The 23,654-nt window shown below is 35.1% G+C and overlaps 1 non-coding gene across 1 annotated transcript; it reads left to right on the top strand.

The window, feature by feature from the left end:
- The first annotated feature begins 3,326 nt into the window (after positions 1-3,326).
- On the top strand, positions 3,327-3,550 carry LOC113758512. Its single transcript, XR_003466770.1, has one exon. It is a non-coding gene; the product is annotated as a small nucleolar RNA U3 (small nucleolar RNA).
- The last annotated feature ends 20,104 nt before the right edge of the window (positions 3,551-23,654 follow it).

The raw sequence follows: 23,654 nt of genomic DNA, 5'->3' as shown, positions 1-23,654 counted from the left end.
TAAGCACCTTCTCTGTTGGTTAGTAATTCTTTGATTAGCTCTGCATCTATGATAATTAATTGGGCTTGTGAACCACGCCAACTAATGTATAGTTCTTACCTGTCAGCCGAAACAGAAAACCATGAAAGCAAGATTGAGAATGAAGCAACTTTTAGAAGAAAAATCAGTACCGAACTTGAACTAGCATGCCACAGAATCTTATTGCAGCTTACAGGAGTTAATTATTTTCATCTCAGTTGGTTTACAGTGCAGGAGCAGGAAATCAGAAAATTGTACATTTTTCTACTGAGTTTCGGAAACAAACGTACGAAACTTGTTAAGGCAGAACTGCTACTTACCATGGATTTTTGTCCATGAGTGAATATGAGGCTGAATTTTGATATAGCGAGATATCTCCATAGATCTTCTCATAGATTAACTTCTCATGTTTGTGATCTCTTTAGAGTTTCCATAGGGAAGAAACTTAAAAGCAGGGCCCTTGATTCCCTTGGAACTCATGATCCTCTAATTCGATTAGGAATCCACCATACCTTACGAAGGAACCTAATGAAAGTCCAAAGGATGTAGAGTAAAACAGTGTTGAAGAAACAGAACATGAGAACCTCATTAATACCCATACTTGATTCGGTTAATTTATATGAGAACCTCATTTCTTCATAAAAATCTGATCGTGGTTAATTTATGAAGAATTAGAATCAAGTAATTTACCTCCCCTAAGATTTGACCAATCCGCTAATCAATCCCATGGTTTATTCGAACTAAATAAACCTTTCCACTCATAATTTTGTAACGAACAACCACTAACCATTAGTAAAGTGTGATTGTCTAAATTGGCAATGCAAATCTATGTAATTAAGCTCCCAAAATACCTTGAATACGTTACCTCATTGAAGGCAAGTCGATCAACTTTCTTCACCATGAAAGTAGTTATAAAACTTCCATGCCTCTGAGTACACTTAATTTCTTCTTTCTCAAACACAATAATGCAATCTTCTTTTTCAATTCTCTTATTTTTCCTTTCTTATATTCAAGACAAAAAATAGAACAAGAAGGATTAAATGAATGCTAACACTAGATATTGATTACCATCTTCATTAATTAAAAATTTTCAAACTCCATCAAAATACTTCAACTATTATCACAAACAAACTCCCAACCTCGGTTTTGAACCTTCTATGGAAGGAGAAAAGAAAGCAAACAAAATTTATGCACGATACAATTCCAATCACGAGCTTGAACAAGTTCTCTAATTCTGGAAATTGAGACTCAAATTTCATGTGTCTCAACCTTTTTCTTTATGTGCTTGTAAATAGAAAATGAGAATATATATGGAGGAGGAAGAACATAATATCTAAGGCACCGTTTATTTTGAGCGAATGGAAGGAAAAGGAAAGAAAGGGAATGTGATTGGAAATGATATTAGGGGGGTGACTATCCCACGTTTGATTGTACTAATAGATGCTGCTAGGCTTCTTTACCCTCCCCAAGAACAAAAAAAAAAAAAAAAGATAAGGAAATGGAGGGATAATATTTTTTGTGTTTGGATTGATTTTTGAGAAGGAAAAGGATAGGGAGGAAAAAGGAGGAAAAAATTTAGTTATTTTTGTCAGCTTACTTTCTATCCAAAAGTAAGTAGAAACGAAAGAAAAGGACACCAAAATTAATGAAAATTACGAAATTCCTAAAAAACCTATTAAGTATTTAAAAATCAAACTTTTAAACTATGAATAAAAATGTAATTAATACATGATAATTTCCTTTTCTTTCCTTTCATAATTCAAATAAGATGGATGGAATCTAGTTTCCTCTACTCTTTTTTCTTTTCTTCTGGAGTTCTTTTCTTTCCTTTCCTTCTCTTTCCTTCAATCGAAACGGTGCCTAAGATCAAATAATTGAAAAAAGAAAGAGCAAGAGGAGATAGTAGTAATGGTAGATACATAACAGTAGTGACGGCAGTAGTGTTGATTGCATCCACAACATCAGGAAAAGCGAAGATAGTAGTGGGAGTGGAGTGACTTATTTTTCTATCCCTTATTCTTACCAGATCTTATGTTTATCTTTTGGTAGTATCTTTTAAATTTGAATCATTTTTGTTTTTATTTACATTTTTATTTAATACATTTATCATTTTTCTACCTTCAACAATTTTTATTTTGGCTAAATCCCAAGGATTGGTCACTAGTTTGGCCGACCTCAAGAGAGGTAAATCTAATGACCTTGATTAGGTTGAAAGCTTAAGGGACATTTTTGTGCAAGTCTAAGTTCACCTTGTAATCCACAATTCATTTTGTCATCTTGAAAATTTGGACTCAGCTTGGCTTGAAATACCCGACATTTAAGAGGGATAAATTCAGACTTGTTAAAACTCGGTCGATAAACCTAAAGATAAAGTAGCATCTCAATTCTATTATCTTATGGCAACTCGAGGATCAATCTACAAAATTGTCATTTGAAAATTGAAAATTGAAAAACTCAAATTCTGGAGTTTTCAATATAATAGACTCAGCGCCAAAAGTATTTAGCCAGAAGTTTAGATGTCATCATGTGCTTCTCACGTGTATCTTGTAGTTGGTTTTTTCGGGCCGGTCATTGACGTGGGTTGGGGTTGTTTTGGAAAATTTTAATAGAATGTGCAATGCAAAGAGGTAAAGAGAGTTCTCTATCAAGATATATAATTAAATGTTAATTAGGGGATCAATATTGTCCTTACAACCCAAAAAGGGAATTTGGGTGTCAAAATAGAATCAACAATGTCATCAGATGGACAAAATTGTATTCTCCACACATTCCGTTGCTTTTAATTCCCTGAATTTGTGAACAAGAATGAACTTTTTGAACATTCCATTTATTACCTTCCTGATTTACCTTTGCTCGTTATTCTTTAATAACCCCTCTCTTACTTTGTAGTAATTGCTTTCATGTGGAGAATTTATAGGTTGCTGCACCTACACAATGCTAGCTTCTTTTTAGGGATAATTTGTTCGTGTAAATCTAATCCATTCTAACTTTAGTCATTCGTCTTCATGGATATTTTTATAATTAACTCTCACCCATAATTGCATTAATTACTTGGAGTTTTTTAACCATTAGTTATTTCTTGTTAGATCAGCGGAAGAATCAGGTTAATCAAGTTGACATTGCTGCAAATGCCAAACAAGGACTAAACATCTGATTCTCTCTCTCCTTTTTTTTTTTAACCTTGGTCATTAAAGAATTGGATTATTTATCTCACTTGTGCACGAAAATACCTCCTGATTGCTATCCCACATCGACAACTACATAGAGCGCTGCAAAGTTTATAAGAAATAGATCTCGCCACAAAGGTCACGACCTTACTTGAACAGGATCTGTTCTATAGGCTCGTACCTCTGTGTCCTTGAGTTCTAAGGAGACAGGAAACCACGTCTGGTGGATGAAATATGACCGCTTGACCAGAGCGTGATTAACAGCTCTTGTTGCTCGGCTTCCGAGCTCCCAGGGCAGTAGAGGATCGTTCCCAGCCCTTCGCTCTGGCATTGGTTGGGGTGGTCTTGCGGTTGTCTGACAGACTCTCCCATCTCTTTTTGCAATTTTCTTTCTGGGTCTTCCTCAAAGGTCGGAGAAGACGGGCAATATTTTTGGTTTCTAGCAGAAAGCTTTCCTTGCTGACTTATAACGAAATTTCTCCAATTATTCTTACCAGAAGCCCAAAAGAAATCTGTGAATTCCCAACTGTAATTAGGCATTAACAGGAAAGGTTGAATTTGTTGGAGTGTTTTTCACATTGTAGTTTCAACAGCCAACCATAAATTTCTCCTTTACCGAGCTTGCAATATTTCCCCTTTAAGGACTAGTTTTAGGCAAGTGAAAACGTGGAAATTTTGGCAAATATCCTATCAAGATTGTAAGCATTATCAGTTTACTACTCCTTTCCCTGGTTGCCTGCTAGGAAATTACAGCATAGTGAACTCACGAAATTTTAGATAACTGTTGTAGGAAATTTATACAAGCATCAGTAGCTACATATTTAAGTGTGCATCATTGGTTAATGAACTTGTAACAGAGACAATATCTCACCTAGACAGTAGCAAGCATTTTGGACTTGCTAATGGGGATTTTAGATGCTAGTAAACCCGTTAGTATGTTTAAAAGTCCACAATCTATCCTCTAAAAGAGGGTAGTAGAACGCTTTCTGAGATTCTTTTATAAAATGGCTAATTCCTCCAATTATTGTTCGAAAAAAAAATTCGCAACAATAACGTTCTGATAGAATTCTGGTACAAAACTATGCCTGTCGGGCTGACACAACCCGAGAAGCAAGAGAATTTTTTCAGCCACTGGAATATCTGCAAAAAAGCTGCCGGGCTGTCAGGCCGACAGCCTGCAGCTTCTTTTTTTTTTTTTTTAAAAATAAACTTCAAGGCTGCCGGGCTTACATGATAAATTTCCAAAAATTCTGCCGGCCATCAAAAGTGAAAAAAAAGGTCTGCATGGCCCCAGTGCATAGCAAACAACCGAATACAAATATTCATCCCTTTTTTTTGTGGGAAACTCAAATGCAGAAGCAGATGCAGGTTGTAACATGTTAGTAGTGGGACGGAGTAGTACTGTGGCAGTCGGTAGCTTCTTCTTTTTTTAAAATTTTTTCTTTTTTTGGGTAATACTTGTCCTACTAATACTACTTATAGATTCTTAAAAAAATTTAAAAACCTTTTTGACTTTTATATAAAAAAAAATTTAAATGAAAAAGTTGTAGGGACAGGTGAAAATGCAGTGGGACGGAAGTGGAAAGGAAGGTGAGTGCATGCGTGAGTGTGAGAGTGAGGAGACGAAGAGGAGGTTAGAGGTGGTGGAAAAAAGATAAAGGTAAAAATGGAGAGAGAGATATAAGGAGATTATATTGAACAAAAGAAGGGAAATGAGTATATTGGTGTAGCAGTAGACCAGTAGTAGTGTATCTTCTCTCATTCGTCACATATCCCTCAACACCCTTATCTTCTTCTCTAGTCACTCTTCTTTTTTTTCCTTCTTATCATTTCAGAGTTGCTGCTGCTACTACTACTGATGAGGAAAATTCCGCTCAAAAAAAGGCTGTCGGGCTAACTTGGATTTTTTTTTTTTAAAAAAAAAAATACTGCAGCCAGCCAGATGTTTTGGAAATTTATCATGGCTGCCGGGCTTACTTGAAGTTAAAAAAAAAGAAGCTACAGGCTGTCGGTTGACAGCTCGGCAGATTATTTTGCAGATTTCCAGTGGCTACCAGGCTAAACTAGCCCAGCTGCCAAACATTTATTTTAAAAAAAAAAATTCTCTTGCTTGCCGAGCTGACATAGCCCGGCAGGCATAGTTTTGTACCAGAACTCTGTCAGAATGTTATTGTTGCGATTTTTTTTTCGAACAACAATCAGAGGAATTAGCCTATAAAATGACTAATCAGTAGACAAACTACTGTATTTGCCGGCAAACTCAAACTGTTTCGTAAACCTGAAGGTTTGAGCACATCAGTTTCAGAAACCTTTTTCAATTATTTGATTTTTCCTGAAGAAATTTTTGATATCATACGTGACAAGAATCCCCATAAAAGATGCATATCTCTGTGTTACATTCTATGAATGCTTTTGTCAATTAGGAATTTAAATGTCAGTCCGTGCAGTTACTGAGTCCAATTTTTCAGAAAAAGAAAGAAAAAAAGTTCTTGAACTGATTACATAAGCAGGGGAGGAAAAACGAAAAAGTGTATCAAATGTGAGAAAATCAAACCTCATCGTCATTTCAAATGTACTTCAGTATCATCCATAATACAATTCACAGGGATAGTCAACAATATTTTAAAAGGTGAAGGTGTTGGACAGGGCATTTTATGTCTGTCCAAACGGAGCGAAAGCCCCGAGGCGTGGGGCACAAGTTCCACAAATTTTGATTTTTTAATTATATAAAAAATAAAATATAAAATAATACTACAACATTATAATATATATATACACACACATATATGTATATGTATATGTATATGTATATACATAGTGTGTGTGTATGTCACTAATAAATATAAAAAACTGATAAAATTACGAAAATTTCAAAAATATTGTTGTTGTCTAATGAGTAAAATCACAACATAACTGTAACTCATACAATAGTCATCTAGAATCATGTTAATAAAAAATAGTTATATTATCGAATCAAAGAAAAGCAAAAAAAAGGAAACATAGTCATGAATGGTTTTATCTTATATTTTTCTCAAACTATTTCCAATGAGAAAATAAATGGAATCATTCTTTAAAATTATTAAACAATAATAAGGGCAGCAAACGAAGATAAGGAAGATGAAATAGTAAAATCAAAGTTCAAAATTTAAAAATACAAGAAAAATATAAAAACGCCCAATGCTCCAAATGTCTGGGCGTTCGCCTCGCATTACAGGGCAAACACCCAACAACACTTACGCTCCATTCAAACGCTCTGAGATATTTGGGACTCATCACATCTTGGGGCTCACCCAGCCTCAAAATAGTGGTAGTCAAAACTCTCTATTGTGGTACAAAATACTAACTAAACACCTGAACACGTCCCCTCCCTCCCCCCTCAACACTTCAATGAAATCCCAATGGCAAAAAACATTTAAATTTAGCTAAATTAGAGAATCCTTGTACGAATATTTTGACGTGGCTTAAACAATCAAGCTTTGGATTACCAAAGGTTATCAATTCAATCGTCTAAAAAAGAAGTACAATCAATGTCTTGCAGTGTTAGTCTTGTGAGGTTTCAAAAATTATTTTCATATCTTTTATTTTAATGGCCTTGTCTTAAATTCTTGGTTGATTTAATAGTTGAATTTTGATTTCTATTCTATTGCCTCATTCAATGTGTTGCATGTTGAGTTTCATAGTGCATTATATTAATGTGACCAACTAGTAAGTTGTGTGCAATAAATTTGGTGGATAAGAGGGAGTTTTGTACAAAAGGGATTATATGTTAAGAGGTGTTAAGAGTTAATTGGAGGAAAGTTAGATATTTTGGTGATTTAGAGACAATTAGATAGATTTTACTCCTTGTTTTGCCACTTTTCAATCATCTAAGGACCCTTGACCAAGACTAAACTTCATTCTTATCCAACCAACCTTTTATTTCATCACCATTTCTTCTTCTTTTCTTCTTGTCTTGGCCGAAAATAGGGAGAGAAAAAGTGAGAGAAAAACACAAATTTCAAGCCTTGATTTCTTGTCTAATTAGTGAGAAAGCAATAGAGAAACCCTAATCCACTCCGTAAATCCTTGAGTCAAGTTTGGAGGGAAGCTCTTGGAGGAGTTCTTGGAGGAGGAAGTTTTGCAACTTTCTTGATTTGCTTTCCATCATAGGTTTTGGAGATAAAGAGGTAAAACTTGTTAGTAAACCTATCTTTCTTCCCTTATCTTTGAGTTTATTTGGTGTATGATGTTATAGGAGCAAAAAGGGAGGAATTTTATGGAGGGTTTTTAGTTGTTTTCAAGTTGTCTTCTTGATAGTTTGTTGCTGGAAAATTTTCTGCTTTATATGTGTGGTTAGATCATTAGTTTACAAGTTTTATATGAGGATTTTGGTGGATTTCTTTGTTAAGATTCATGCTATATGCTTCTTTATATGATAAAGAAGAAGTATTATGTATGCTCCATGGAAATCTTAGTAGCTTGATGGGGAATTATTATGGTGAGTTTGACATATGCTTCTCTGTGGAAATATTAGTAGTTTTATTGTAGTTTTTGAGATATTCTTGCTCAATCCACTTTAGAATGACCTCAATTGTTTTTTGTATGTTGGAGTTGAACCTAAACAAAAGGGTTAAGATGAGCCAAAAATCTACTTTCCAAGTTATTTTCTTGATAGAAAGTTTCAACTTTGGAACCAAGAGAATTTTGTTCCACTTTCTTCAAAATTTTTAACTATGTTCAAGATATTTTTGCCCATATATTACTTGAAACGTTGATCTAGTATACATGCAGTTTTTCACTTGATTTGACCAAGAAAACCTTGTGAACTTTGAAGGAAAATACGAGATATGTTTGCTGGAAATTTGATAGCTTGAGTAATGGTTTACGAACTCAATTGTAGTTGCTTTTGACCTTGGGTCTTGATGGAATTTTGATATCTTATTCCTTTTCGCATGCTCTACTATATATGTAATGGGTTACATGTTGAGTTCTTGATTTTTACAAGAGAGAAACATGTGAAATTTGGGAGTGGGAGTTGGATGGTTTGTTTGAAACTTGCACAACTAGAAAAATAGCTTTTAATGACACTTGTATTGTAACATATTTTCCTAAACGTCATAATAGGGTGTTAACATGACAGTCAATTAGGAGTGTCATTAAAAAAGTGCCAAAAGTAGACAAAACTACATCGTATCACCCTTAATTTTGAAAATTGGCGCTATGCTTTAGCGCGTGATTATTTTCACCCAAAATTCTAATATTTCCTCCCTTTTCTTACTTACCACATCTCATCACTTCTCACCTCACCCGCTGCATTTTCTCTCTCTCTGTACTGTGACCTTTCCCTCCCTCTCTTGTTTCTCTCAATTTAGGGCAAATTTAGCCAATTTTCTTGCCAATCTGCTAATTTTTCAAGGAGGAAGCAACTAGGATTCATCCCACCGATGGAGGTACGATGATTAAGATGTTTGTTTAGTTTATTGAATATCAATGATTCAATTTTTTGTTAACATCAAGGTTGTTTTCTTTTTGATTTCTTGTATTTAAGAGATAATTTTAACTTTAGGTCTACATATACATCTCCAATTTTGTCTAAAATAAGCAATAAGGTAGATGGCATCAACAATTTAGGGTTGTCTTCTACTTAGCTATTTGAGTATGCCATCAAAATGTCAGTTGATTGGATGTGTCATTGTTTTGATTCATTCTCATGTTTGGGATTTTTTCTTTTTGCTTTTTAGTAGACAATAAAAGTTTCTTGATGGTTGTACCGAAGTTTCTTGATGATTGGATGCCGTCGAAAGATTCCAAGTAAATGTTATAGCCTTCTTTAGCATTAGTTTGGTAGCATCCGTGACCCACCACATGTTTGATAAATTGACTAAACGAGTTTTTCATTGGTTGCCAAATGGATTTGCTCTCTAGTTTACTCAATTCTTCCAAGCAGCATGCCCTTTAGTTTTTTGCCAAGGCTCTGCCTTCTTTTCTTGAAATTAATTTTATAAACTAATCTTGAGTTGAATAGAGAACTGAAATACTGTAACATGGTTGAATGTGTCTTTATGTTTTCTTTTCGGATCTTTAGTTTGAACATGCATTTTCTATCTGAGGTATTTAGCTATTTTTGTCTCAGACCATTGCCTGATGAAGCAGTAGCTTGGCAACTCTTGTCATGTGATATTATTGTTTGTTCATTAAGTATTTATGCATGATATATATTGAGTGAAGACAATATGTAAAGTTGTTTCTTGCCTTTTAAAAAGTTTGGACACTCTCACAGTCCCACTTCACTTAGGAAACCACTTTGTCTGTTTTTATTCAGATACTGATCAAAGATTTGGATATTATAGTTACAAGAATGAGGAAAAAAAGATGTTGCTTATGGAAAAGCATAAGGAAGCTTCTACTATTTGGTGTCAAGCTGATGCTTTCAGCGCTCACGTTACATTTATGTTAAATTGGAGAATGACATAAGTAGGGCTAATCTTACATTTATGTTAGTATTGTTCTAATTTCATTGGTGCTATTAGACCTACTTGTGGATGTGTTTGTACAACTAAAATATCTCATAAGTTTAATTTGACAAAATTAATAGGTGACAGAGACATTTTAGATGGTTGGGACAAAGTGCATTATACTATGAAATTTGTTCTATTCTTTTTTCCAATTTCTCGTTGCACAAGGTACAAAGACAGTGATGAAGTGTACAACTTTTATAAATTCCAGTGGTTAGTTTAATTTCTAATGACTTTAGTTTTCACTGGGTCTTTGTCTAGCAACGTTGTTCATTAGGGTCACCAGAATTCTACTGATAGGAAATGGCAAAACTCTTGGTTCTAATATTTGTCTAGCTTTTCCCCTCTTGTTTTGTCCTTGTTTCAATTACTATTAGTCTTTCTTTTTTTCCAATTGCTATTAAATGTTATGCAAGTCCAATGTAATAAATATACGTTCACTACACACTAGTGCACATTTAACTTCATAAATTGAAATCTTATAACAAGATATTGATGAAAATCATTATTCTAATTAACATGATTGACCAAAACCATGTACTTGTATTCAACATATACTTGTAGCTCTAATTTTGGAATTGTTTATGATCGCTAAATGTCTAAATTTGTATTACTGAATTCTTTAATAAAACTGTACATAAATCCTCATGACTTGTGTTTGCTCTTCTAAGTTATTAGCTTATGTGCATAGTTTTTCTTTGTGACTTAAGGGTCAATCTGACATTGCTTACTACTAGAAAAGTTACCTTTAATGACATACCTAATCTAACATTTGGTTCTCTTTTAATCATGAGCCTACCTAAATATTTGTCATGAATATGCATTCACAGAAACTATGTTTTATCTTGGTGACACGTCTTTGGGATTGCATTGGTGTGAAATCCATGTGAATGTGTTTGTGGAGAGTGATGATGTGACGCCCCCATTTCTCCCAAGGGCGAATCCAAGGGTATCCGCGGGACGCCTGCCCAACTCTCGCCAGAACTCAAGACAAATTGATTCAAGCTTATCGATACATAACAATTAATACGAGCCAAATAAAGAAAAGTCGCTTCCATAATCAACCATCCAAGACTCACACCACGAGTTCAAAATACATCAGTTAGCCAATCCTTACATCAAGTTCCCAAAAGATACATCAGTTCCCCAAACTATACAACAATCACAAGTCCAGCCAAAACATTTGAAACCCTAATACCAAAATACATCAAAAGGGGTTCCTCCGAAGTTCACTTCCTCCATTCCTGTTAAGGAAAACAAACTAATGGGATGAGCCAATACTCAGTGAGGCCAAGAAACACACATGCAAACACATAACCCAAGTAGCCGCAATTTACATAGTAAGTAAAGCTATAAAGTTCGGATAATTCACATTTCAAATAGGAAAAATAAACAGAAACAATTCAAGGATACTGTAGCTCTTAGGAGCTAAATTCCACGTAGTCGAGTCAAAGTCTTGATCACATCTCACGTTGACACTCCGCCAACCACATAAGTATCGAATCCGTAGATACACCACTTTTCTTCGAATCCCGTCACCGTTACACCCCTTACCGGGCCGCTCATCAAATTTTTTGTTTTGATAATACTCGAGTATATCATGGCAATACTGCACGAGTAATGCCGAGCAAGATCTCTCCAATAGATCATGCTCTACGAATATCTCATGGTTTGCTAAGCTTGTCGACCAAACCCATGCTGGCTCGATTCGCAAAGTTAGCCAATGAGTTTGGGCGTCCCCCGAATACGAATGCAAATACGAATACGGATATAAGTCGATGAGCAACGCTCAAATCGACGATTCCAAATAGGAATCACAAATACGGATCACATATATGAATCACAAATACGAATCACATCCACAGTACTATGTACAAGTCGAATATGAATTCACATAGCAAAATTCAAATATAAGTTCATTCGAAAGAGAGCGAGTGCGATAAAGTACACACTCGTCTCAAATTTTCAAATTCACATAACGGATAAAAACCAATTAACCATTTAGCAACAAACTCATGCACTTGACACTCACAGTGATTCAAGTAGCAAGTTCAAATGATGATTTAGGCGTCTCCCGTGAGATCCTCTGAAAGGTCCTGTTGAGCGCCTGAGCATTTAATAATAAACTATCACTTATACATCCCAATTAATAAGGCAGATTGTACCCTTGTACAATCTAAGAAAATTTCACGAGAATGAGCCTTAATTACTCGTAAATCGAGGCTCAAAAGTGAGGTTTTAAAACACAAGCACAATCTAATTTTCATTCTTGAAATCGAGTGTAAAACGATCCAGTGATATCAAAGGAAAAAGAGAGAGTTTGCAAAACTCCATTTCCTTGAGGTTAGAAATTTTCAGATTTGTTACACTTACTTTGAAAAATCGTATCTCACTCTCTACACGTCCAAAATTGGAAAATTTGGTACCGTTGGAAACTACTTCCAATATACTAAAAGTTCCTAGAATACACTTTTCCATGATTCCAAATGGCAGGCATTCAAAATTGGCTCAAAGTTACTGTTTTAAACTTGCAAGACAGTTTTGAGGTTGGTTTTTCGCCAATTTTGAAAATTCGGTAAAATTCATACGTTGCAAACCAGCCTCCGAAATTTATAAATCATTTAGAGTTGCAAGTAAAGTTTAGGACAGAACAAGCGGATCAAGAATCGGAGTTTTGAGCACCGAGATACGGTCGCTCAAAGTTGGAGGAAAAACGAAACTGTTAAGCTAGTTTCCAGATTTGAGTTCCAAACTTTGGGACTTTAGTTTGGTAGAAAAATGGACTCAAAATGGCACCAAATTTGGTATGAATATACTAACATATAAGGTCCACTCCCTTGCCAAATTTCATAGAAAAATATGAACGGGAAGTCGGTTAATAAAACCGTTGAAATCGCAAGAAGTTCGAAGGCTAAGCTGCCTTTGAGCTTCCGTTTTGCCGTTTTCCAAACATTTGGCCAAGAAACGACTCAAACATGATTTATTCCAGTAAGTAATGTCCAAAATATGTCCAAGGTACATTTGATCGGTGATTTACACCAAGAAATTTCGGATAACAAGTCCCAAATCATTGCTAGTTCAAATCTGTCCAAATGTAAGGTATTCCTTCACCAGACCAGATTCGAGTTTTGATCATAAATCACTCAATTCAACTCGGAATTGAGCGTGGTTGGTGGAATTGAAAAATAGACTCATAAGGCTACATTTTCTCAGAAGAAACCATTTTCAAAATCAGTCCATAACCAGCTCGTTCGTGAGCATTACGTTGCAGTTCATGAGCTGCCTTCCAGGAAGCAACGAAACAGGACAGTGGATTTCAAATGAATGGTTTGGCTAGCTCAAGTAGAACCAGGACATGAATTTTATACCAACAGAAAGCTATGAATGTATATTTTCCAGTGCTGTAAACGGTACTCGATTCCGACATCGGAGCAACAAGTTATGGCCGAAACAAGAAGACTGCCTGGGCAGTGACGGGATTCAAATTCCAGATTTTCAAGCTTTCGAATTTCCGACATTTGGGTGATCAAATCATGTTATTTTTCAATGAAACTTTTTACACAACCAATATAACATGTAAACAACATAAACAAACCATTAGAACCTTAAAATTTTGCACAAAAGTGGTCGAACAAACCAGGGGCAAAATGGTCACTTTTGGTCATTGCACCATCCATGAGTTTCTATCAACAACCCAACATTAATCCACCAATATAAGCACTAAACCAACATTATTTTCATCATCAATCATCAAATCAGTCCTTCCATCAAAAGTGGGAGTTCATAGAGCCCACCAAACAAAAATTCATCGTAAACAAGACTACCCACATGCATGCAAGAGTTTATACGTTTAATTCTACTTCCATAAACCAAAATTCGAAGGTCGGATCGTTACCTACTTGTGTGATGAACAAAGACAGAATTTTTTGGTCCCCTCTTGGCCAAGAAAAATCGTGAAAAGCTCCCCCTTTTTGCAGCTTAAAATGATCTCCAAGTGTTTAGCTAAGTGTGGTTAAATTTTGGTGTGATTTGGTGGAAGATTTGATGAAGAAATGAAGAAGAAATTGGAAGAGCTTTTTGGTTCTTTTTCTTTCTTGATGCACGGCTGCTATGGTGAGGAAAAGAGTGTGTTTTGCAGCTGAAAAAGCTTCTTGAGAGACTTAAGAATGAGTGGCTCAAAATGCTCCAAAAGTCAACTAGGACTAGTGCGCACACGCGCGCGTTTCGCACTCGATTCCTCTCGAGTTTATTTCACTAGTGCATTAAACCTCTAATGCACTTGTATTCATACTATTATTATTCACTCTTAATGGTCTAAAAATCATGGTCTTAAGTCCTTCAATTAATCGCGCGCGTAAAAACGCGTACTTCCGATTTGTGCGCGATAAAGTCGAATTTTCAAGAATTTCTTATAACGATAGTACTAATAACTATCACTTGAGCACTTAAACATAAAATTACCTATTTTAGCACCATTGTGTAAGTCTCTAATTTTCCAAACTTATTGTACTCTCAATCGGTTAAAATTTCCAAACACTTTTTTACTATTTTCACTAAACGAGCTTCCAAAAATTAAATTTTGAAACGAGTCACTTTAAAAATATAATTGAGTTATAGACCCATGTAATTAGGTCTAAAGAGTTTAGAAAATAATATTCGGAGTAAATGGCCAAGTAAATAATTAAATAAGTTAGAAAAAGGAAATTTAAATAAGTAAATTTTGCGAGTTCTCACATGAGTCGAGTGTTAATTCCTCAATTCTCAAATTAACTTTTCTTAATCTACTATTGATCATTCTTACTTCTCCAAAATTAATACACTCTCAATTCAAATGTAGCCTCGAAAAACGTGTATTCGTGTTCCGAACTAAACGAGTTTTTAAAAAAATAATTTTTCTAACAAAACGCTTTAAAAACATAAGAGAGGCGTTTTTCCATATAAATGGATTTTAAGTAGTCGAATTAAATAATTCGGAGAAAATGAGTGAATAACTATTTAAATAAACCAGTAATATATGACGATAATAAGAAAATTTTCGGATCCTCACAGATGAAGAGCTGATGAGGCCATGCCATAATTTCCGCAAGATTGGAGATGCAATTGGAGTGGCCATTACTTGGCCAATAAACTTGGTAATCTTTTCATCCTACCTTTATCATTTGTCTAACTTAGTTTTTATTTGTTTTCTAAGATTAAAACTGTAAAAGAAGAGCTGTGTGATTGGTAACTCCAATTGCTTGGTTTATGACACATGTAGGTGAATCTTGAAGAAAACTAAATGATCCTTGGATCAAATGGCTATTTCTTGAAGACATTGTTAATGCTTTTTAGTCGAGTTCCTATCAAGCTACTGCTTCCTTTATATATATTGACAATGCTACTGCAATACTCCTCATTAGTGGAAAATCTCCAAATTAGCATGTAATTTGTTGACATAGTTTTAAGGCAAGTTGCTTAGATGATATATTTTTGCACCAGTTTGGATTATTGTATTGCACCAGTTACTACGAAGATGTAAATAACTTTGGTTTTCCTTTATATGATGGTACTAACTACTTTATCATTCCAAAAATTAGGATTTACAATATGCAGGCAGGATGAAATGTGATTTTTGCTTATGGGTATAAAACACGGATGGTATATAGGAGTAATGCAACATACTGTACTAACACTTAAAAGTGTCATCACTTCGACTTTTATTGTACATAATATTCACAAAATTTCATGTTAAAATGTGTCATAATAACCTAATCTAGTTACACCACAAAAGTGTCATAATATTTCATTCTACTTATGCGAATGTGTTATAATATCTTATTGTTCTTACATGACAGAAGTGTCAAGATAGTTTCAAAATATGACAGTTATGTGCATCACTTAAGTTTATAAAACATCAACTGTGCCCTGGCATTTCTTGTCATTTCAAAGTGTCATAATAGTGATAACTAATGACATTTATAAGTGCCAGAAGAACTACAAATTAGGACGCATAGAAACTGTCATAAAACTTATAGTGACGTTAGAATGGATGACGCTTCTGACAGAGCGTCATTATAGTTAAAACGTCGTAACATGGAGCTATAATGACCCTTTCAAATGTCATAAAAGGGTATTTTTGTAGTAATGTTGAATGTAATCTACACTCTCTTATGGTATATCGATGGCTGGAATTGACATGCATGTGTGTACTTATGTTTCGTCTCAGGATGCAAGAGGGGACAAGAGGGTGATCCCGAGGCCGAAGTTGTAACGACCCCATCTTCCCCTAGGGCGTACCCTAGGGTTTAGCGGACCGTCTGCCCAACTCTCGTCAGGACTCACTCACTCACTTCAATAAAACAAGTTACAACTTCAAAAATAAAGGAAACAACAATTCTCAAGCTTAGAAAGTACATTCATACTCATTTCTATCTCAAACGTTCATACATATCCGAATATAACAAGAGATTCAAGTTCTAGTTTCACTTCTAACCCTAATCGAGCACTAGCGCTAGTAGAATTACAAACGTTAAAAGTCTAGACAAAACTAGCCTTTCCAGCTTCACGCCTATGCTCGTACACCCTGTAAGGAAAACAAAAACTAATAGAGTGAGTCAAAACTCAGTGAGGTTCCAAAACATCATGCAAACCCAAGTAGCGAGTTGATTATTGTAAAAAACTTGAAATATCAAAGTAGCGAGCATAAGAGTTCATAAAAATGAGCAATAACACTTCAAATAGCAAATTATTATATATCCAACATTTCGAGATAAAAGGATACAGTCTGCTCTCGGGAGTAGGTTTCGTGGCCACTTGTTCAAAATCTGTTGACACTCCGTCAATCCTAGAATCATAACAAGTCCAGTAAAGCATCACTTAACTCCAATCTCCGCCCATCATTCAAACCCCCTACCGGGCCCGAACTCCAAGATAAACACTGGTGGTAATATTCGAGCATACCAATTAGTTGAGAAGATAACACTCCACTCGACAAAACTAGAGACCCATGGTTCATTATCTAATCGATCAGGCCCTTGCCGACTCGACTCGATTAACTAGCCAATGGGGTTTGGGTTCCTGTGCAGTCAGTATAGTCGATAAAATAACATCTCCAATCGACTTAATCAAGATAAAAGTACGGGGACGGAATGAGAGGCACCTCCCACTCGGATTAAGTGTGGTACATGCTGCCGCTCAGCACTTACAAGTCAAGCACAAGTATAAACACAAGTACAGGTCAATCAAGTTCAAGCAAGTACAAGATAATTCAAGAAGGGGAGGACGAGTGCGAATAAGGGCATACTCGCTTAGCCCTGACCAAGTCACAAATAATGCCTAGCATGTCACATTTCCAAGCATTTCAAGTATTTCAATTCAATATACAGGTCACATGCAAATCAAGTTACTTGTACATGCATGAATGAGATATCAAGTGTTTAGTTAAGTTAGGTCAAGTGCGATAAAATACACACTCGCCTATAAAATGTCAAATCAGGTGTTTAGTAAATTTCTAGCAATAATGAGTAGGAAACAAGCAGTTGGAACACTCATCAATGATTTACTGTTTTCCAAAACCAAGTTCAGGTTCAACTCCCTGGTTAGAGTCAAAATCTGCGATAAAATATCGTATAGCAACTTGAAATCAATTAGGGTTTCAAAATATAGGAGTTTCGCTTAAAGAAAATCAAGTAAATAGAACTCATTTAAGTAGTACTCATTTTACTTATCAAACCCTAGAAAATTCATACTCACTCTTTTAGTTTCGATAAAGAAACGATTAAAACATTTAAATTCGCAACTTGGTATGAAAGAACGAGGAAATCATATTTATAGTGGTCGTGACTTTCACTTTTTAAAAGGGTACGAGTTTTTGGCAAAATTCAGCTTATATACTCCTACTAAGGAAAACTTGAGTACCCTAAACAATCTAAGTTCAATTCAACCACGAATCACAGCTCAAAGTTCCAAGTTCGCTCGCTTATCCTACGGAAGGAAAATTTGGGCAGCATACCCTTTGTATTTATCCATTTTTCCAGCCATTTAAGGCTTCATGTTTTTCCTCAAACACCACAAGTAAGCATGTCAAGATAGCTCTTCATCTAGGCTTAAAACCATCAAATGGTAACTCATTTCTAACAAATAATCATCCACTACCAAAACTGGAAATTTCTTAACGAAGCTGGAAATTCATCTTTTGAAGCTAAAAAGTCACAATCATGCTACTAATCACCTCACAAATCCATATCAAAGCTCAATACCAACATATTAGAGATCAACATCATAAATCAAAGCTGAAAATTCACAAACCCTAGATGAAATTCGCTAATCTTCACCAAATCTAGAGTATCATCCATAATATTCCAAGATTCAAGGCATCTACTCCATATTTTGCTAAAATAAGAAAGACAAAGGAAGTTTTAGACTTATACCTTCCAAAACACTGGAAGAAAGTGAAGAACCAAGCTATTCCTCGCAAGAAACTCTCCACTCCTAGCTTACTAACTTCCTTGGTGCAAGTTTAATTAGTTTAGATTTGTGGTTTCAATTCAAACAAGGCAAGATCCAAGGTAGGAATGGAAGTTTTTCTCCTCTCTTTTCCTCTCCAAATTTTCGGCCAAGCCAAGCAAGAAATGAAGAAAATGTAGCCAAAAAGAAAGATTAGAAGAAAGGAAATATCTTGGTCAAACCCTCTTGGATGGCCGACACTTGTCGCTCAAGATTTGCTTTCTTTTTTTTCCTTTTCTTTGGTCAAGAATGGTGGCTGACTTAAGGATTAATTTAGGGGAAATTAAATGAAATAAAAACAAGGAGATTAGGGTAAGAAAGTAGTGGTCAAGTAGGGTACTCAACCGGTAACAAACGGCGCACGTCGGTTCAAGCCTATTTTCCTTAACTCTCTTGTACTTTTGTTTTAACTTATGATTCACTAACTTATTATTAGAACTTCTAATCACACACTTCCTCTTACTCAATACCTGCTCTTATCCACCAAATTTAGTACACACACCTCACCAAGTGATCACATTACCAAAATGCACCAAAAAAAACCGTACCATGCACAATTCCTTTAGAAATATCATAACTTGAGTTATAAATGTCAAAAATTCATACAACTTATCCTGTTAAAAACTAGACTTCAAACACTAATAATCTTTAGAAGACACCTCAAGGAGATTAAGTTCATAAGTTGGTCCAAATTGAGTCGTAACCTACTACAATACTCCAGTTTTTACTTGTGCAGGGCAGAATTTTCAGTCAACTTTGCCGATTCTCTGGTATTTATAGAGATTTAATCAAGCTATGAATTTTGTACTGTAGGAAGCCCTATGAATCTAGTTTCAAATGCAACAAACAGAACTCAATTCTGACTTTCCTATACGAAGTTATAGCCAATTCCCCAAAACTGCGCAGAGCCTCCTGCGAAAATTTCCAGATTTTCAAACAACTCGAGAATATGAAACTTTTCTTAACAAAATTTCACTCCCTTGGCTCAAATTCAACCATTAAAATAACCAAAAATCTAAGGCAAGTAAGTTCAAATAAGAGTTATAAAGACAAGTAAAATTTCGGGGTCTCACAGAAGTGTACAGTTCTCACTAAGTCGGTGAGTGTTCTAAGTACATGTTAGGAATATATGTTATGCTGGAATGATACTTAATGTGCTTGGTTGATTGTTACTGCTATATATCTTGAACTGGAAATGAATAGGTGACTATATACTTTATCGCGTTTGACCTAATTTGACTGAGCTCTTATTATCCTGTTTATACGTGAACTAATATACATGCGCGTGACTTGAAAGTCCTTTGGGTATGTTATCTCATTGACTATACTGCGTGCTTGGGATCCCAAACCCCATCAGCTAGTTAGTCTAATCGAGCCAGCAAGAGGGGATTGACGAATTATGGGTCGTGTTTATTGTTACTAGATTTGGTATATCGAGTATTACCCCTCTTGTTATATATTTGGCGTTCGGACTTGATAGGGGATGATTGGTGGACAGAGTCTGATGTTAAGTGATGATTTATAGACATTGTTTATTATTGAATTCAATAGTTGACAGAGTGTCAACGGGCTCGGAAAACGCTGCTGCTAAATTGGTTTGCAAGAGCCGATTGTATCCTTTTAGTTGCAAGTGAAATACTGAATGAGACTAAATGCTACGTTTGGAAACGAACAGGGGCCAACTCTAGATTCCGTATCAGTACCGTATCCTTTGATATTGATTGTGCTATTTGTTAAGAATTGTTTAACAAATTATCCTATTATTAATTGGTTTGTTATTCCTGTTATATTAGTGAAAGTGTGAATTTGTGTGTTTAAGGTTACCTGTTTTCTTAGAACCTCACTAGGGGTAAACTCATCCCTTTAGTTTATTTTTCTTAATAGGGGTTGGAAACTTGGAATCGGAGAATAGTGAATTGGAGAGTTGAAGTCTCTGCTTTAAGTAAATTGCCATCCTATTTGTGCTTGATGAATTGCTTGAAGAACTTATATTTTTTATTTGTTTGGTAGTACATATAAGTATGGATGATTTGGAATGTTGGATGGTGTTGGATGGTTGGTATTATTTAATGGTGGAGTTTTAATGCTTACTTTGGAGCTAATGTTATCTCTCAAGTTTATGTGAATGAATGAGACGTGGTGAGAGTCAGGCAAGCGGTCCGCTAAACCCTTTGGTACGCTTTAGGGTAAGGTGGGGTCATCACAAGTCTGCCCATATGTTACTTGTTTATATGTTCAGAACTAAGGGGAATGCATTTCCTATTCAGACTATCATGTATTGAGCCAATCCCTGAATGACAATTTTTTTCCATCCATTGCTCTCTTGTTGAGATGGTTTTGCAATGACCAAATCTGATGGGTAGTTGTTTCTGTTCTATCACAGAAATGAGCTGCACAATGGCATGGAGGCTTGTCAAAAGCCAATCTAATCAAAGCTGTTTCAAGGTGTCGTCCACAGGCCACGGATCCAAGAAATTTTTTGTGGGTGATGTAATTGCCGTCCACAGGCCATGGATCCAAGGATTTTATAATTGATGTAATTTCTACCATTAGTATAAATTTAATGAAATGATGATGTTTTTTTATCCCAAAAAAAAGAGTAGAGATGCCATCAGTTAACCTAGTTCTGAAAAAAGTAACCCCAACCTAGTTAAACTCGGAATTAGTTTGTACATCGATATCGGATCCAAGTGAAATTGATTGGAACTTGAGATAAGCATTTCCCCCTCAAGGAGACAATGGGTGGTAAGAGGGAAGTGTCACATTTATACTCGACAAAAGTTGGTATAAGCTACGACCTTGCATGACGACTCTTTGTTCTTATTTCAAATGTCTAAAACTTATCAAGTGAAATACTATATTAAAAATTATGATTTTTAATTTTTATTAGATTTAAGGGAGGCTCAAGATCTTACAAAGGGCACCAAAAAGGAAGGTTTGAAATTTCAATCAATGATCTCATGATCACTGAATTAATGTTCATAATTTTAAATTTTTTATATAAAAGAAGAAAAAGAAAGACAGAAAGAAAGAAAGAAAACAACTCGTAAATGTATTAACTCACTATAACTTCATTGATTTAATCAAAGACGACATGTTTCATCTAACAAATGTAAGTGAAAGCTGCAAGTTGATTTTGTACTCATGCAACATATGTGGCTAATAGGACACAAAAAATTGCACAGTCAAAGATGCAATAAAAGAAAAATAAATGGCACAGAAGTTGCAAGTGATTTTTTTTTTCATGATATACCCCTAATATACCAAAAACTGTAACTAAAATTACTTGCACAAAAGGGACAAAAAACATGCATAGAAGTTGCAAGTGATTTGTTTGTGATGATATACCCCTAATCCAACCTGCGAAATTACAAACCTTCACAAGAAACATGCTAGTTGTAATAAATTTGACAAAAGCAAATATGCAGACTATTGCCAACTTTTGCATAAGCTCAGTTGCCTAGTTCTCCTATTGTGTCGATTTGCTAGTCTTCCCACAGACCTAGGAACTTACCAAGATGGTTGAGCTTCAAGCTGCAATTTGGAACTACACCTTGAAGAAAGGACCTTGTCTAGCTGTTTGACCCACATTAGGGTCCAGACCTAGTTCTGATACCATCGAACTACCTCAGATTAGAATATTAGGCTATCTTTCATTTTCCTCTCTTTTGCTCACTAATGTAGGGGTGAGCACACGGTGCATATTCGGTAATTCGGTTATATCAATTCGATAAATTTGGTTATTGGACTTACAGAAATCTAAACCGCATTCAAATTCGAATTGGAGATACCCGAATTCATTCAATTCCGAATTTGAGTTCGAAAACGGAGTGAATAACCGAATTCATTTTTAAAAAAATTTGCTGAATCCTTTAATTGCAATTTTCGGCCTAATTAAAATAATAAGTATTATAGTTACACTTAAATATAGTTATGTATTGTACCTATGCTTATTAATTATTATCTAATTCTAGTCATGTATAAAATAATAAGTATTATAGTTATGTTATGTATTGTTGTATATTTATATTATTATAGTCATATAACAATTAACAAATACTAAAATAGTATATTGTACATCATTATATATTATTATTATCATAAGTACATGATAATACCGTATACTAACTATTATTAATAGCATTTACCTATATAATATAATAATATATTAGTAGTATATACTAATACTAAACCAATTCTTTATAAACAAATTCGAAATCGGTTATTACCAAATTCATAATCTCATTAACTATTTTATACTATATTAGAATTCGGTGAATTCGGTAAATACCGCTTTTGTACCAAATTACCAAATACCCAATTTCAAATTACCAAATTGAATTTGAATTTGGGTATGAATTCGATACGTACCGAATTTGCTCACCCCTACACTAATGTATATATCCCTGCCTTGCTTTCTTAAAGATGTACTATTACTCTCACCCCCATTCTTATCTCTTTTAGAACATTTGTGATGTAAACATCGTCTTGCAGGCTTTGATCCGTAATTCGCCTCGGCACAGTATCTTGACATTATCTAGCTTGCATGGTGAATAGCTAGAAAAAATTGGAATTTATACTGCACACATGACAAAATTTTGGAAAAGAAAAAGAATATGTCACTAATCAAACAAAAATGATTTACAAAATCAATGTCGTCCTAACATGTTAATTAAATTAATTTGATTTAATCACTTTTTATTCAGTCCAAAAACTCAACTAGATACCGATTAATAACTATTCATTGAATTTTTTTTATTTTCGAATTTAATAGGAATAGTTGGGAATATTTTGGGGTCGGGGAAGGATAGAGAGAGCGGAGGAAGTTGTTGACCTAGAAGAATAGTTGATGAGGACTACTCTAAATCGAGTTAGGGTCTATGAGCTATGACGTGTACTTTGACCGTGTTCTAGTCAATGCTGGTCAATAACTGACAATAAATGTGCTTCATCATCTACCAAAGCCGAACAAGAGGTTTTTTCAGCCCATCCCTTTTGACTTTATGCTTATGCTTGCATGATGCCAAATTATTGATATAAGTTTCATTCATATTTCCGACAAAGCATATGAAAATTTGAACAAGAGGCAGGAATGGTTGCTAAAAGCAATTGTTGCAAAATGGTTGAATGTGGCAGCCCCACCTCCCCCTAAGGCGAACCAAAGGGTTCGGCGGACCGCCTGTCCAGTTCTCGCCGGGACTCAGTCGTTCCTTAATCAAATCCGAAATACAACCAAAGGAATAACATACAACAATCCAAAACTTAAGTGAAACTTATATATACATTGCTATCTCAAAAGGAAGTACAACCATCAAATGTACAAAGGTTCTCACTTCACCATACAACCAACCCGTGCCAAGCACTAGGGCGAGAACCATTACAAAAACAAAGAGCTAGACCAAGCTAGTCTATACCAAGCTCTCATCCTTGCGTGCCTTCCCCTGTTAAGGAAAACAAAACTAAAGGGATGAGTTAGAAGGTCAGTGAGGTT

This window comes from Coffea eugenioides, unplaced genomic scaffold, assembly GCF_003713205.1.
Source record: "Coffea eugenioides isolate CCC68of unplaced genomic scaffold, Ceug_1.0 ScVebR1_548;HRSCAF=1245, whole genome shotgun sequence".
NCBI classification, from domain to species: domain Eukaryota; kingdom Viridiplantae; phylum Streptophyta; class Magnoliopsida; order Gentianales; family Rubiaceae; genus Coffea; species Coffea eugenioides.
The sequence above is the reverse complement of the archived record's forward strand: the minus strand, read 5'-3'. Positions and strand labels throughout refer to the sequence as shown.